Source organism: Loxodonta africana, chromosome 6, assembly GCF_030014295.1.
Source record: "Loxodonta africana isolate mLoxAfr1 chromosome 6, mLoxAfr1.hap2, whole genome shotgun sequence".
In the NCBI taxonomy this organism is placed as follows: Eukaryota; Metazoa; Chordata; class Mammalia; order Proboscidea; family Elephantidae; genus Loxodonta; species Loxodonta africana.
In genome coordinates, this window is record NC_087347.1 from 47,229,238 (window position 1) to 47,246,282 (window position 17,045).

The window sequence follows — 17,045 nt, forward strand, 5'->3', positions numbered from 1 at the left end:
CTAAAAATTAACAATCAGAAAGTTTTTTTAATGAGATAGAATTTGCATACTATAAAATTTACCTCTTTAAAGTATGCAATTCAATGTTTTTAGTATACTTACAAAGTTGTATAACCATCATCATAATCTAATTTTAGAACATTTCATCATTCCTTAAAGAAAATCTATATCCATTACCAATCACTCCCTATTCCACCTAACCCCAACTCTAGGTAAATACTGCTTTCTTTCTATGTAGATTTGTCTATTCAGGACATTTCATGTAAACGGAATAATACAATATGTGAACTTTTGTGACTTGCTTCTTTTGTTTAGCATCATATTTTCAAGGCTCATCCATGTTGTAGTATATACCAGCACTTCATTCGTGTTTATGGCTGAATAATATTCCATTGTGTAAATATATCACATTTTGTTTATCTGTTTATTACACATGATGGACATTTTGGCTGTTTCCACTTTTTGGCTATTAGGAATAATGCTATTATTAGCATTAAAGCACAAGATTTTCAGTTCTCTTGGGTAGGTACCTAGGAGTGGAATTGCTGGGTCTTAGGAAAACGCTGGATCCCTGGTGGTACAGTGGTTAAAAGCTCAGCTGCTAACCAAAAGGTTGGCAGCTCAAACCTACCACCTTCTCCTTGGAAACCCTATGGGGCAGTTCTACTCTGTCCTATGCGGTCGCTAGGAGTTGGAATCAGCTTGATGGCAACTTGTTTTTTTTTTTTTTTAACGGTAACTCTATATTTAACTTTTTCAGCCACTGCCAAACTGTTTTCCAAAGTGGATACACCATTTTATATTCCCATTGACAATGTATGAGGGTTCCAATTTCTCCACATCCTCACTAAACTTGTTATTGTCCATGTTTCCAATTATAGCCAGCCTAGTGGGTGTGAGGAGTGGGTACGGAATAGTATTTCATTGTGGTTTGGATTTGTATTTCCCTAATAACTAATTATGTTTTCATAATAGCATCTTTTCCTGTGGTTATTGACTCTTTGTATACCTTCTCTATAGTTTTTAACACGGAGGAGTGCGTCATTTCTTCAAGTCCAGAGGGCTTAGAGGTACATGGTGATTTCAGATTTGAGAGCATCAACCCTGAAGTCCTTATCAAGTTCCAGATTTCACTCCTTTCTAATGAGTGCCCTGATCTTGGTATAGCTTATTTTCAATGGTCGAGACTTCACCCTCTCTGAGGCTAAGTTCCCCTTATATTTAAGTCTTGGGTCTGATCTTCAGCTTTTTTGTCCTCCTATTTCAGAAGATGAGAATATTGTTGTATACTGCCAAGGAAGTCTTCCGGCTATCACACTTTACCTTAAATTAATTGTAAGACCCCTCTCAGTCTTCCCATGTCTTAATCCAGTGCCCCCCATAGTTTCTAGCAACAGTCATCAGATTCCATAGTCCTTATGGTTGCTACTTTTTCTAGCCCCCCAAATGTTTGAGATATCCCATTGCCAGTGCGTTCTCTTCCTCTGCTATCTGATTCCAAGTGATCACTGGTGAAAATTTTAGCAATTGCACAGCTACAGTTTGTGGAGGGCTTTCAATACTCTACCTACCACTATGAGATGTCTTTATGCCCAGCTGATCAGCAAGTAAGTTATCCAGCTCCAAAATCACTTTTTAGAATCTGTTTTCTAGAACCACTTCTGGCACCAACTTTTGCAGGTTGGATTCCCAGGAAATAAACACTGAGGTAGAGTTTTGCACGTAAGTGAGTTATGGGAGAGTGCTCTTAGAACCACATCTGTAAGAGAGTGAAGGAAACAAGACAGGGCAAAGGAGAAGTTGAACTGAGATGCAGTTGCAACAAAAACCTCAGCTGAAACCGGGGTTGCCCTTCAGAGTTGTCATCACTGATTTCTGCAAGACGCCCTTACCAGGAACACTGTCTTGGGTTAGGTACGTTGCTTCAGCCTAGGGAAATTCGTGGGGAAGGACTCAGTTGTGAGCCCCTAGCAGGCACCACTCCAGGCAGCTGGGAGAATGAGACCTTTGTTCCTGAAGGACTTGGATGGTTCACCACAGTGTCTACTATAAACATTATAGGGCTTTTTGGCCCAATGACAGAATTGGCTTAATATTGACATTCAGCAGGATATCAACATTCTTGTGAAGTGTTAACCTAGAAAACCCTATGGGGCAGTTCTACTATGTTACCTGGGGTTGCTATGAGTCGAAATCAACTCAACGGCACTTAAGAAGTACAACAATCAGGTATAAATTCAGGTATCTCTTACCCAATTGATCTTATACTCAAGAATATAATGAAACACTCAAAATCATAAATTTTGGTACCAAATGCCTTTGTGAAATAGACAGTATGTCTGCTATCTCTCCAGTGTGCCTGTATAGAATCCTTACCGAAGAATGAAATGGCATTAGTCTGCATTGACTTATCATAACTCACACACCCTCAGGTACCTCCTAAATAGCTGCTGCTTCTTGAGAGTGCTTATAAGCTGTCTATTGAATAACTTATTTTAGAAGTTTGGTTTTATCAGGGCTTAGCCTCATGTTCACTGGTTCCCAGTTTCTGGAGTCCTGTCTCATCCTGGGTCTAGGAGTAAGCAAAGCATTAGTTAACTTCAAAGTTTTTAGTCACTTCTTAAAATCCTCTTCTCTATATTTCCTCTTAGATCATTGATGGTGATTTCACATTTGTATCAACAATTTCTTTTGATAGCTTAATACCAGTGCCAAGACTTTTTTTTTTTTTTTTCCTTTTTTCATTATCTCAGCCAAGTGTACTCTATTTAAAGAGCTTCCCACCATCTTCTGCTTAGGCCAAGCTCCTCTCACTGTCCAAGCCAATTTTCTATAGTGGGATTCTCATTCTGTCATCTCTACTTCATATTTGGAGACGTAAAAGGGGAGAGATTGAAACTCTTACTTATTGGAAAACTGAAATACGTCCTAAGCCTGATAGTAAATAAGCAATTCAATTTTCGTTAGATTAGAATGAACACATTCAATAAAGCGTAAATCATCTCCATGGTGCCCAGAGGTACCAATGGAAAGCCTAGCACTCATAAACAGAGTCATCCTTGAAAGGTCTAGAAAGTCATAAATGCACAACTAAGCAGCAGTCATGAGAAATTATTCCAAACAAACTCATCAAGAGTTTGTGTTATATTCCAGTTTGGGCATAGAAATCATTATTAACTCTATTGACCCTTGGTTTGTGAAATAAATGTGAGAGCGATTATATTTCTGGAAGGTTTAGATAATACTTTAGAAGGAATTAAGTGGCTAATTAACTAGAGCGTTTGATTTGAAAAAGCTCAGCTGGTCACACTTATGTTTTATAAAGTAGCATTACTCAAACGTCTAACAAATGATTATCAAATTCTGTAAAAGTGTATATACTGTTCCATCTACTGCTTCTTCCAAAGTGCTCACGGAATTAAATATTATTTTGTAGAGTAAATTGGTCTAATGCATTAATCAGCTTAGCATCATATCAGTTAATACTTCTAAAAATCAGAGTTACTAATTGTGCATGTTGTACCACTATAATTTTTTTTTTTTTCTGTTTCAAATATTGGGTTTGGCAGGAGCTCTCATAGGCATCTAAATTACCTGGTCTGTCCAGTTACAGCCAGTAGCACTATAGACTTCCTAGCTTGTCCTAATGAAGCAGGGAAAACTGTTTATTTTATTTTATTTTTTCTTTCCCTTATTCTGACTTTAGTCATATAGGGACTAAAAATCTCTTCAGTTAGATGCATATGTCTTGAGTACAGCTGTGAAAATTTTCACATATCAGGAGAAATCAGTAACATGTACCGCTGAAAGAAAAAAAAAAAAAAAGTTATTATGATGTGAAGCTTAAAGGAAACACGCCCCAATGTTTGTGTAGGCAAATGAGTGACCACAGGCCCTGGGGTCCCGAGTACACCATTTTGGTGGATTTATACGCATGATTTGTCCATGTTGCTAAAATGATTAACCGTTTTGCATCTGTGAATTCATGACCCCAAACAGATGAAAGGTAAATATTGCTATGTTGACAAATGGGTTTGGTTTAAAACTCTGGTACAAACAAAACATTAGAAGAAGAGAGAAAAAACCTGTGTGGAATAAATTCCATCAATTTTCCTCTCAGTCACTAGGACAACCGTCTTATTCTCGCAAAGAATGAAGGCTATGTGTGACATTAATTACCTGTGTAGGTAAGTGGGGAAGATATTTAGGATGGAATTTTAGGGTAAAAAAATGGGTAGTAAGAATAAACTCAGGAAGGAAAAGCTTTAAGCAAAGTCTATCTGTAACCCACAAAGTGGGTGATCAGGGGAATCACTCTTGGCTGGGTAACTCAGGTCAACCTTAAAACAGACCTTGGTTTTAAAGAAACTTGTAAATTCCTGAGATTACATCTTTCCTATCTCAGAGAAGAAAAATATGGGCTACAAAAACCTGGGCTGATATTCCAGAAATAGGAAGCTGAAAATGTTAATAATTTCCTCCTCTGGTTTTTTATTTTAGGCAAAAAAAATTACAGTAAAGCTTGCGAAAGTCAGAACCTGTATAAGGCAGAAACCTGTCGCAGGAGGAAAACTCAAATATTTTCCAATAATAGAAAGTGATAGAAAATGGTAAGACTGCACTCTGCCAAAGGCAGAAAACTTGCAAGACCTGGAAAAACAAGGCAGTCCCGATGAGTTTCGGCTCTTATAGGTTTCACCGTACAATCCTAGGAAATTCATTTAAAAAGAGATAGCTAGGATAGTGTGATTATGGGCATGAGAGGGGTTTCAAACTGTAGAAAATGAGCTAACAAATAAGTATGACTTAAATAAAACAAGTGGTGTAGTGGTTAAGTGCTGTGGCTGCTAACCAAAGGGTCAGCAGTTCAAATCCGCCAGGCACTCCTTGGAAACTCTATGGGGCAGTTCAACTCTGTCCTCTAGGGTCGCTATGAGTCGAAATCAACTCGACGGCACTAGGCTGGGTTTTTAAAATAAAACAATGGTAAGGACAATCATAGAGAATGAAGTTGATCTTGCCTCAGCAATCTCAGATGCGATGTATAACCCCTGGCACTATAAAACCCTCCCCCAAATAATAATAGAAACAAGAATGAAAAATCCATGGTGTCTACTTTATTCAAAACAACTGGAGTTGATTCTGACGCATGGTGATCGCAGGTGTGTCAGAGTAGAACTGTGCTCTAAAGGCTTTCAACAGCAGATTTTTTAGCAGTAGGTTGCCAGGCCTTTCTTCTTCTTTTTTTTACATTGTGATTTAGGTGACAGTTTACAGAGCAAATTAGTTTCTCATTAAATAGTTAATACACAGATTTTTTTTTTGTGTGACATTGTGTGCCATCCCCACGATGTGTCAGCCGTCTCCTCTTCTCCACTCGTTTCCCTGTTTCCGTTCATACAGCTTTCCTGTCCCTTTCTGCCTTCTCCTCTTTGCTTTTAGGCTCGTGTGCCCGTTAGTTTCACATACGTGATCGAACTACGAAACATTTTCCTCATGCGTGTTACTGTTGGCTCTACAGACCTGCCTAATCTTTGGCTAAAGGGTGAACCTTAGGAGTGACTTTAGTACTGAGTTAAAACGGTGTCTGGGGGCCATATTTGTGGGGTTTCTCCAGTCTCTGTCAGACCAGCAAGCCTGAACTTTTTTTTTTTTTAATTTGAATTTTATTCTACATTTTTCTCCTGTCCTGCCCGGGACCCTCTATTGTGAGCCCTGCCAGAGAAGTTGTTGGTGGTAAGTGGGCACCATCTGGTTGTTCTGGGCTCAGTCTGGTTGAGGTTGTGGTAGTTGTGGCCCATTAGCCCTTTGGACTAATTTTTCCCTTGCATCTTTGGTCTTCTTCATTCTCCTTTGCTCCAGACAGGATGCGACCAGTAGATATATCTTAGATGGCCGTTTGCAGGCTTTTAAGCCTTCAGTCGCTACTCACCATGGTTGGAGGTAGAACGTTTTCTTTATGGACTATGTTATGTCAATTGAGCTAGATGTCACCCAAGATCATGGTCCCCAGCTGTCAGCCCAGTAGCTCAGTCTCTCAGAGCATTTGGATGTGTCTGTAAAACTTCTACGACTTTGCCATGGTCAAGTTGTGCTGACTTCCTGTCTTAGTCATCAAGTGCTGCTATAACAGAAATACCACAAGTGGATGGTTTCAAAAAACAGAAGTTTATTCTCTCACAGTCGAGTAGGCTAGAGGTCCAAATTCAAGGCATCGGCTCCAGGGGAAGGCTTTCTCTGTCAGCTCTGGCCCTTGTCGTCAATCTTCCCCTGGACTAAGAGCTTCTCCGCACAGGAACCCCGGGTCCAAGGGATAAGCTCTGCTCTTGGTGCTTCTTTCTTGGTAGTATGAGGTCCCCATGTCTCTCCGCTTGCTTCTCTCTTTTATATCTCAAAAGAAATTGGCCTAAGACATTAATCTTGTAGATCTCATTAGTATAACTGCTGCCAAACCATCTCATTAACATAGTGATAGGATTTACAACACATAGGAAAATCATATCAGATGCAAAATGGTAGACAATCATACAATACTGGGAATCATGACCTAGCCAAGTTGACAGATATTTTGGGGGAACACAATTCAATCCATGACACTTCCCCAGTATTGTCTACTGTCTTATCCTTCACCCAGGTTATCACTTATCTATTATCTAATTAGTGTTTTTTCCTTCCCACCCCTCCCCTCCCTTGTAACCATCAAAGATTGTTTCTTTCTGTGTGGAAACATTTTCATGTGTTTTTATAATAGTGGTCTCATACAGTATTTGTCCTTTTTTGATTGTCCTTTTTGTATTTCACTCAGCATAATGCCCTCCAGATCCAACCATGTTGTTAGATGTTTCACGGATTCATCATTGTTCTTCACTGTTTCATAGTATACCATTGTGTGTATGTACCATAATTTGTTCATCCATTCATCTGTTGATAGGCTCTTAGGTTGCTTCCATCTTTTTGCTATTGTGAATAATGCTGCAGTGAACATGGGTGTACAAGTGTCTGTTTGTATGATGGCTCTTATTTCCCTAGAGTGTATTCCAAGGAGTGAGACTGCTGGATTATATGGTATTTCTATTCCTAGCTTTTTAAGGTAGTGCCAAATCATTTTCCAAAATGGTTGTGCCATTTTGCATTCCCACTAACAGTGCATAAGAGCCCCAATTTCCCTGTAGCCTCTCCAACATTTGTTTTCTGTTTTTTTGACTCGTCCAGTAACGTTGGGGTAAGGAAGTATCTCACTGTAGTTTTGATTTCCATTTCTCTAATGGCTAGTGATTGGGGGCATTTCCTCATGTGTCTACTAGCCATCTGAATGCCTTCTTTGGTGAAGCATCTGTTCATATCTTTTGCCCATTTTTTAATTGGATTGTCTTTTTATTTTGGAAGTGTTGGATTTTCCTATAGATTTCAGAGATCATACCTTTGTCAGATATCTCACAGCCAAACAATTTTTTTCTAGTCTGTAGATTATCTCTTTACTCTTTTGGTGAAGTCTTTTGATTGGACCAGGCCTTTCCTCTGAGGCACCTCTGGTAGACTCAAATATTTAACCTTTTGGTTAGCAGCCGAGTGTATTTGCATCACCAGGGACTCTTCAATAGTGATTAGAGTTATTTTATAGAGTTTAGTTCTAGTTATATAAATGATTTATCTACAGCAGTGTTTTTTAAGCTTTAGTATGCATATAAATCATCAGAAAATCTTGTAAAAATGCAGTTTCTAATTCAATCTGCTTGAGGTACCCGTTGCTGAAACCTGTTGCCTTTGAGTAGATTCTGACTCATAGCCACCTTACAGAACAGAGTAGAACTGCTCCATAGAGTTTACAAGGAGTGGCTGGTGGCTTTGAACTGCCAACCTTTTGGTTAGCAGTCGACCTCTTAACCACCGTGCCTCCTTGAGGTAGGGCCTGAGAATTTGCATTTCCAACAAGTTCCCATATGATGCTGGTGCTGAAAGCCTAAGGACCACACTTCTAGAAGCACAGCTTTAGAGAACTTAGATCAATTCAGCAGAGAGTCCAAGGGAAAATTAAATGGTTGAACATTAGACCTGTGAGGAAAGGTAATGAGTACTGGGAAAAATAACAAATCTGGGAAAAGTGAAAGAATAATGAATTAAAAAGAGTATCAAAGAATGTGAAATGCTCCCAATGGAGTTTTCTCATTCCAGAGACAGCCAAATCACAAGCAAGTTTCTATGGTAGCTTCAAGGGTCTATGCAACATCTGGAAGGATTTTATGACAATGAGATGGGTTACTCAGGGAGGCTGAACAAACTTGTACCAAGAGTTTGGAATGATTTAAGACTTACCTTTTTTCAGAAAGATGGATTTTCATCATCTCCTAAAAATCTTTTCCTGGTGAATGTTCATGGAATGGCTATTTTGGCACAGTAATTTAATACTATGTCTTCAAAAAAACCATTTGGAAGCCAATTGTAAATCTTGAAGCTGGTAGCAAACCCCACCTACAATATTATTTTTGGCTATGTGATTTTTTTTTTTTTTATTGAGAGATCTCTCTTCGAGGAAGACATTTGTTAGATTACTTTACTTTGCATGTGACAGCCTTCATTCTCTTGTTCTCCCAATGGCTAAATGTTGTTGCTGTTGTTAGTTGCTGTCAAGCTTCTGACGCATGATGACCCATGTGTACAGAGTTGAACTGCTTCATAGGGTTTTCAAGGCTGTGACCTTTCAGAAGCAGATTGTCAGCCCTGTCTTCTAAGACGCCTCTGGTTAAGTTCGAACCTTTTGGCTAATAGTCGAGCGCTTAACCACTCATGCCCCCCAGGAACTCTTCAACGGCTAGCGAGGGGAAAGAAAAAGTGCAAACTTGAAGTTCTATCATTTTTTAAATCAAAATTTCACAATTTATAATGAGTATAAGAACTTAGTCCCATTTTTTAAAAATGCAATAAAACAAAACAAGAACAAAAAATTGTTGAGGGTAAATAGCTTCATATTTGGTCAAATTCTTAGATTCATTTCCCAGTCTACACCTCCTCTTCCTCCTGAATCCCAATACTTGTCGTACCACTGCAGTTTATGAAGCCTTAAGCCCTAATCATGATAATTCTTTCTCAGATACAGAGGTTTGAGACTAAGTCCGACACCAAATATTGACATGTAGTAATAAAACAAAGCTATAATTGGGTAAAAATCCAACCAATAGAGAAAGATTCTACTGTCCTAGAAAGTAGGAGTAGGAGGGACTGAGGAAATCATTTGAGACTTCTTGTGAATAATCAAGGGAAATTCATCACAATTTCACTTCCGTTTTGATGCAAGGGACAGTAGCATGTCATCTTTCTTCAATGGACTTAGAGAAGGAGGTTGGGCGGGAGGAGGAGAGGCATGGAGGAATATCTACTCTCAAAAGTCCCTTGAAAGGTACCCATAAAAGTGTGGGGAGACCATCTGTGCAGCAAGATGCAGATGACAGCGAGCACACCGCAGACAGGAGGTGGAGAAGAACTAGAAACAGGTCAAAAGTTAGAGGCCCCTGATCTCTGCTCTCTAGCTTTCTGCTTTCAGTCAGCTGAGAGTCTAATTCAGGATTTGAAGAAAGGCTGAAAACTATTTTCTAAGTGTCATTAATCAGCTACCCCAGAGTGCACTGGATGCTTAGGCAAACAGATTTCAGTGATAAGGCTCTATCAAGGAGCCCTGGTGGTACAGTGGTTAAGGTTCTCAGTTACTAACCAAAAGGTCAGCAGTTCAAACCCACCAGCCACTCCATGGGAGAAAGGTGTGGCAGTCTGCTTCTGTAAAGATTTACAAACTGGGAAACCCTATGGGGTCGCTATGGGTCCGTAATTTACTTGACAGCGGTGGGTTTGGTTTTATCACCAGAGCTGCTTAATTTTAACATATGAAACATGAGATTCTAAGCCAAATTATTATTATTATTTTTTTTAAAAAGTAGAGCCTGCTAAAAAAAGTTACTTGGAAAATTAGCAAAATGCCTCAGAACTCCCACTCTGGGGAGAAAAAAAAAATAAGCCCTCACAATTAACAGTTATTAATAATTCCTTGGTGATGTCTCAAGCCTGTTTAATGAAAGGGATTCAGAATTTTCCCCAATACATACTTTGTATGTTAAAAACAATAGCTAGAACTCTACTTTGCCACCAGCATGTGGGTGGTAGGAGGAAGTGAAAAAAATAAAAATTCGTAATGCCTAGTGATTTATTAATGAGTTTCATCTTCTTTTTGGAATATGAGCCACTAATTACATGTGTGTCTAATCACTCACTGGTGAATGGAATGTTTTCAGGCATCAACTCAAGAGACCAACACACTTCATTATTTGCAAAAGGAAAACTTCACAAGTAACACTCCTTTAGCCATTCCCAAACCTCTACATTTGCAGGCAAGCTGGCAAGCAAAAGTTGTCCTTGAAGTTTTCCATCTGGACTCACTAAGTTCAATTAACAACTGAAAGCAGGGTTGGTTGGTTTGTTATTTAATTATTTTTGTGTAAGAGCTACCCACAGCTTTCTGTGAATGATGATGCATCATTATTTTGCTGGGTTAAAGGGTCCAACACAGTCCATTGCTGTGCTATTATCACCCCTGAGGCAAAGGAAAAAAAAAAAATCCAGGATTTCTTATTGGAATCAACTGATTAACAATTTATTCATTCAATAAATCTGGATTTAATGAAGTAAGGACTAGATGGCTAATGACAGCATCTAAATTTTGTAAAGTTCGCCAAGAAGTGATCTATTCTCCATACAGGCCTATGCTTTACTCTTCTTTGTTTAAGGACTGTCAAGGGGAGGTGATTTTAAAATAATACCTGCTCAGAAAACTTAGACTGGCTCTTTTTTTATTGTTTTTAATGCCACAACAAACTCCTTATTAGGTGTTTCAAACCCCTTCATTGGTTTTCCACCTCCTCCCCATCTAATTACCTTTATTTTTCCTTAGTCTCCAGTAGAATCCTTACTTCTATAATCAAGCATGCTTATTGGCTTGTCCATTTAACTTTCAAGCCACTCCTCCAGCTTTCATTGATCCACCTTGCATCCTTCCATGTTTCCATTGTCCTTCTTTCCATCCTTGCTTCCTTCCCTCACAAATTTATGCTATTTTACCTGCTAGGCCCTAGGGATATAGTATTAAACAAGGCAAGGCCTCTTACCATTAGAAATTTGCCTTCTGTTGCAGGGAGCTTGCAACTCCTGCTCTGCATCAAAATGGATTACTCCTTTTTTCAAAATCTGCTAGCCTGTTGTCCACCCAACTCATGAAGTCTTTCCTGACCAACTCCAGACAATGGTCTCCTGGATGGTGGAAATCGTGTATATATTTTTGTATCCCTGGCACAGGAAACAATGACTGGCATATGATTGGTGATCTATAAATTCTTGTACAATGATGGATGATTCTCTGCAAACCAGCCACTTTCTGAGACTGTGTATACAGCTACACTAATAATAACTCACATTCACTTGTAGTTTTCAGATTGTAAATACTAAGTTTTATGGACTTGTGGGTCAGCTGAGAATAATAAGATGTTTATTTTTGACACAAACGAAGAAAAAGTTTTAGTTTTATAGCCTTAAAGCCTGGGAAGCAATTGTTCAAATCAGCTATTCTAGGCCAACTAAAGATTTGCCACTAATATTCGCTCCAAAATTCCCAGGCTGCCTTAAAGAAATAGTTTCTTAAACTAAAAGAGAAGGCTATTTCCACTATTATTGAAAACACTGACTTGGAAAACAACAACGACAAAACATACTTGTCGATTTAACCTAATGATTAATGGTTTTACTCTATCATGAAAGATTTTTCCTGAAACAATGTTGTTTCTCCAACTAAAATTTGTGAAGCCAAAGTCAGTAATGAAGAGGGTTTGGACAAGGACGTCAAGGTCTAAACGTGAAGAAAGAAAGAAAATATCTGTAAGTAGTGCTTGCCGAGTATCAATCAGGTTCGTTTTAAGATAATAATTACGAGGACCCAATTTTTAGGCTGCTGAAGATTAAACATAAAATTCAAAGAAAACTCTTATGTGAAAGTTACAGCAACTTTTTAATTTTCCTTGCCCAGTCCATTTCACATCTTCAGTAGTCACTTTCCAAAACACTGCCTATTAAAAAACTTCTCTGTAAATACTGGGCAGAAGCGCACACATGGGAACAGCATGCAGAACTCTTTGAAAACTTGCCCAAAAATCCATCTCCTGCTACTCAAACAAGTTGGAGGGTGTTCAGAGATCTGGAAAATTTGCTTTAGGAGGAAATCTTACAGAAGCTTGAGTTCTTTAGAAGGAGATGCAAGTGAAAGGGAATTTAAAAATGGTTTTAATGCAGAGATTTGCAACTCTGATATATATAGGATTCATCGGGGGCATTTGACAAAATGCTTGTTCGCAGGCCCCAAACCCAGAGAGTTAGACTTAATAGCTCTGAACTGGGCCCCAAGAATGAGTATTTCTATGAAACACCCTGATGATACCATTGCATGTGGTTCTTGGACCACACTTGTTGAAAAACAAGTTGAGAAATACTCACTAAACAAGTATAGAAGGAACTCACACAGCTGTTCTAAATCTCTGCCACAGAACAAGTGAAATCCATTTCAACTGCTTGAGAGACTTGGTTCCAGAATTAAAAAAAAAAAAAAAAGGAATTCCGGGACAATGAGTTAGTTGTTAAAGGTGACACAGCAAAGGGGCTCTGTGGCAGTAACTGAGCACGGACAACTGAGTAAGGAGGAAATGGAAAACGATACATGCTCTTAAAAGAGTTTATACTTGAAGACAGTGGTTCTCAAAATGGAGTTCCCCCACCCGCAGCACGAGGACCACCTGGGGACTTGTTAGAGATGCAGATTCTCAGTCCCCCTCTAGACTTACTACTGGATCAGAAACTCTGGGCTGGGGCCCCAAATCTGTCTTTTAACAAACTCCCCCCCCCGCCCCGCACCCTCAGCCAGGTGATTCTGATAAATACGACTTGAGAACGACTGGTCTGAGGAAAGGAAATGACCACTATTAAAGAAGTTACACAAATAAGACATAAGATGTGGTGAAGAGAATGTTCTAAAATCCTGGCTTCATTACCCAACAGCTGGGTGAAACTAGGCAAGTTTTTTAGTTGCTTTAGGAAACCCTGGTGACATAGTGGTTAAGAGCTATGGCTGCTAACCAAAAAGTCTGCAGTTCGAATCCACCAGGCACTCCTTGGAAACTGCATGGTGCAGTTCTACTCTGTCCTATAGGGTTGCTATGAGTCTGAATTGACTCTATGGCAATGGGTTTGGTTTTTGGTTTTTTAGTTTCTAGGAGTGCCATTCTCCTTGGCTGGTGGCCTCCTTCCATCTTTAAAGCCAGCACTGGCTGGTCGAGTCTGTTTCACATCACATCTGACACCAACTTTTCTGCTTCCCTCTTCCACATAACAGATACCAGGGATTAGGATGTGGACATCTGTGAGGACCCATATGCTGCCTACCGTAGGCTCCTATTGGAGAAATTGTTAATACGTATAATTTGAATTCTCAAAGCGTGGTCTCTGAACCAGCAGAACTGACATCATCTGGGAACTTATTAGAAATAAAAGTTCTCAGGTTGCACCCCAGATGTACTAAATCAGGAATTCTGAGGCCGGGGTCCAGCAATCTGTGTTTTAACAAACCCTCCAGGTGGCTCTGATGCATACTGATGTTTGAAAATCACTTTTAATAAAAAACCCATTGCCATTGAGTTGTTTCCAACTCATAGCAACCCTGTAAGGACAGAGTAGAACTGCCCCATAGAGTTTCCAAGGCTATAAATCTTTATGGAAACAGGCCACCACACCTTGCCCGCTCAGAGCGGCTGATATGTTCAAACCACAAACTTTTCGGTTAGCAGAAGATTGCTGAACCACAGTACCACCAGGGCTCCTTGTTTCAATATAAGGAACCAGAATAAAAAAATCAAGTAAATTTTCTGTTTTGATTCCACGCTTTCCATTGATAAAGAATTTTAAATTTTACTTAGTATTTTTACTTAGAATATAAAATTCCAGCAACCTTAAAGATTCTATAGAGATGCCCTGGAGCCTCTGAAGATGCTTGGAAACTTAGAAATGCATGTCAGTCTTCCTGTCCTCAAGGCCACTTTGACCCAACAGCTTGATTTTTATTTTTTTACTTGGTTTTTATTTTGGGGGTCAGGAAGCAGTTGCAGAACATTTCATTTGGAAAAATTTACCACTGCTAAATTTTTTTTTTTTAATGACTAGGATATATTGAATGTTATTTATCATTTTATGAATTAGGCTGGCAGGATTACTCTCACATTTTCATTTGTTGATGCTGACGTAGATCTAGCTGAGCAAGACAAAATGCAGAGCAACTTAGATGTCTTAGACGTGAAGTCTTGGGAGGCCACTGGTAACGTATTAAGGTAAGAAAAAAATACTCAAGACTGACCATTCCTCTTTAAAGACGAATAAGCAACATTTCTGTCTTTAGTCTGTCTCATGCAAACCGAGGTTCTGAGGCAGTAACTGATTTTCTCCATGTCCCACAACTGCATAGTGGAGTTAACAGGACATTATAGAGTCTACTGAGGAAACATCGGGTTATTGTGTATGGCAGCCAATTGTGAAATCTGCATGGAAAGATGATCTGCTAAAAACAAAATAAAGGACTTGCCCAACTGCTGTTTTCATGAAGCTGACATCTGAGAACTTTCCCAGGAATAGGCCGTACCTGAAGTTACCAAGTGTTACTATGATGGGAAGAAAAAAGCATGAAAGAGCTTGAAAAATTCAAGGTCTTAATGATTGCATCTCGTAGATTTGTGTGAGGGCAGAGTTTCTCCTTTAACATGCAGAATTTTTCAAAGTAAAAGGAAAAGAGGACCTTTCCAGGGCTCTCATGCTCTACTTGGATTTCTGTCTACTACCACATCCTTCTTCCTGTTCATTCCATATCTGCCAGGCAGGCCAGCCTGAATTTATCAAGGTTTTTTTTTTTTTTTTTGAGAACTCTTGGATTTAAATAAGCTCTTCGAGAATTTTGCAATTAAGAATTCAAAATAAAAAAATTGTCATTGAAACATGACACAGGCACTGTGCTAAATCCTGAAGTTACACGGTTTAGCCAAACAGACAGTAATTTCCGGCCTCACTAAGCTTAAATGAGGCCATATATTCCCTGTCGTCCACTATTGGATTAGTCCACTCTTATTTTTTGCTTTCCACTAGCCCAACTGCTCTAATCACCTTGAGACTTTACATATTTGTTTTTTTCACTCTTAGCCCTGATGTGCATAAACTTTCAAAGGTAACAACAAATTGGTCTGAAATTATATGCTATTTTAAGGAAGATTATTTAGATTATATTTCTAACTGTCTTTAGGCTGTTTGTTTTGTTGTAGGCTCCTTCCTCTTCTCTGTTTCTGAATCTAATGAGGCTTGAGAGGCATCATGAAACAGGTCAGATGGATTTGGATTTGATTCTGAGCTTTGTTACCTCACTATATGTATATATATATATATATATATGTATATGAAGGACTCCCTTTCAAGAATTCTGATGGGTCTAGCTTGGGTTGGGTGTCCACTCCTGGGCTATTGAACTCTGTCCTGGCAGCAGGTCCATGTAAAAGCATGGAAAGTTCCATTCTAGTCATGTGGGTGTGTGTCATAAGGGGGCTGGGGGGTGACCGGAAGCAGATTCTGGCTGAAGGGAGGGAAGAATGCTGGGTATTAATATCATAGATGTACTACTGTTATTATTAACAATACCTCGGGATGCTTTGGGATGAGTTTGTGGTCCTTTGTGTTTGACATCATGAAAGGCAATCCTGTCTCTACACAGCATCTCCTTTGATATTAATGAGATGTTATGCTGATCTTGATGGCCCCCTGTATGCCTCAGAAGACATTTATTATGTGATTATAACTCTGCCTGCAAGGGCTTTATTTGAGTAATCCTGGGAGTATTATTTACCATCTATCTTTTAGACATGACCACCAAATAGTTATCTAACATGTATACTACTGCCTCATAGTCTAAATTTAAGGTTTCACCTGTTTCGAACATATACCTTGTCCCCAACAAAGTTCTTTGTGAAATCATCTTCTATTTCAACCATCAATTATACCTAGTCTACTGGTGAACACCAAATAGACCATCAATAATACTCCCCAACAGTTTTTATAGCTAGTTCAGCCTTTACTTTAGATGATGCCTTTTGGTAGGTTGAACATTACAAAGAATAAGGGTGGTAAATATAGAACCACTCTGATGTTGAATTCCATTCACTAGATAAAGTTGTTTTTAGTCACACATTGAACTCCTGTTTAGCTTTGAAATGCCCTTTTCATCTTGATGAGACCTTTGAAATCTAAGAAAATCTGTATCAAGTTTGTATCTGCCCAAATTAAAAAGTAAACCGAAGAAATGTGAGCACTTAATTCAGAATCAGGCTTCTAATGTCTCTGTGGGTTTCTCTATAAGTTTAATAACCAAAATGAAATGTTAGTACATAACAGTTGGGATCCTCTCTGATTTTGGTTACTTTACTAAATAAGCTGCTGACACAGCATGAGAGCTTGTAAAGGATAAAAGAGATCGTCTCTGGTCTAAGACACCCTCTCCTACTGCTTTGCGTTACATGTGTCTGTGTGGGGGAAACATCTGGTAGACCAGTTATTATTTGTGAATGAGGGTAATTATCCATGGCACAGGTGTGTTATCCTCTGAAAGAGCTTATTTCATTCTAATATGGACAAGACTGCAAATAATTTATGAGGTACACTTACTTTATAATCATATTTCCCATGAAGAATAATTGCTAAGCAATGTTTCTTCACTTTTCCTTTTTCTTTTTAAATAAAGGGTTGGGCTGTGACATTTTTTAGCTAGGATGGTAATTGTAGCACATTTGATGAAAATATGTGGGCTAAATAAGATGCTGGTCTCTCCCTGTAAACCTTAGAGAAGTTGCTATTATTTCCAAAATAATCTATTTAAAAACCAAATTACCCTTGTTGTCACTTGACTCTTGGTAACATTTTCATTCAGTTGTGGCCAT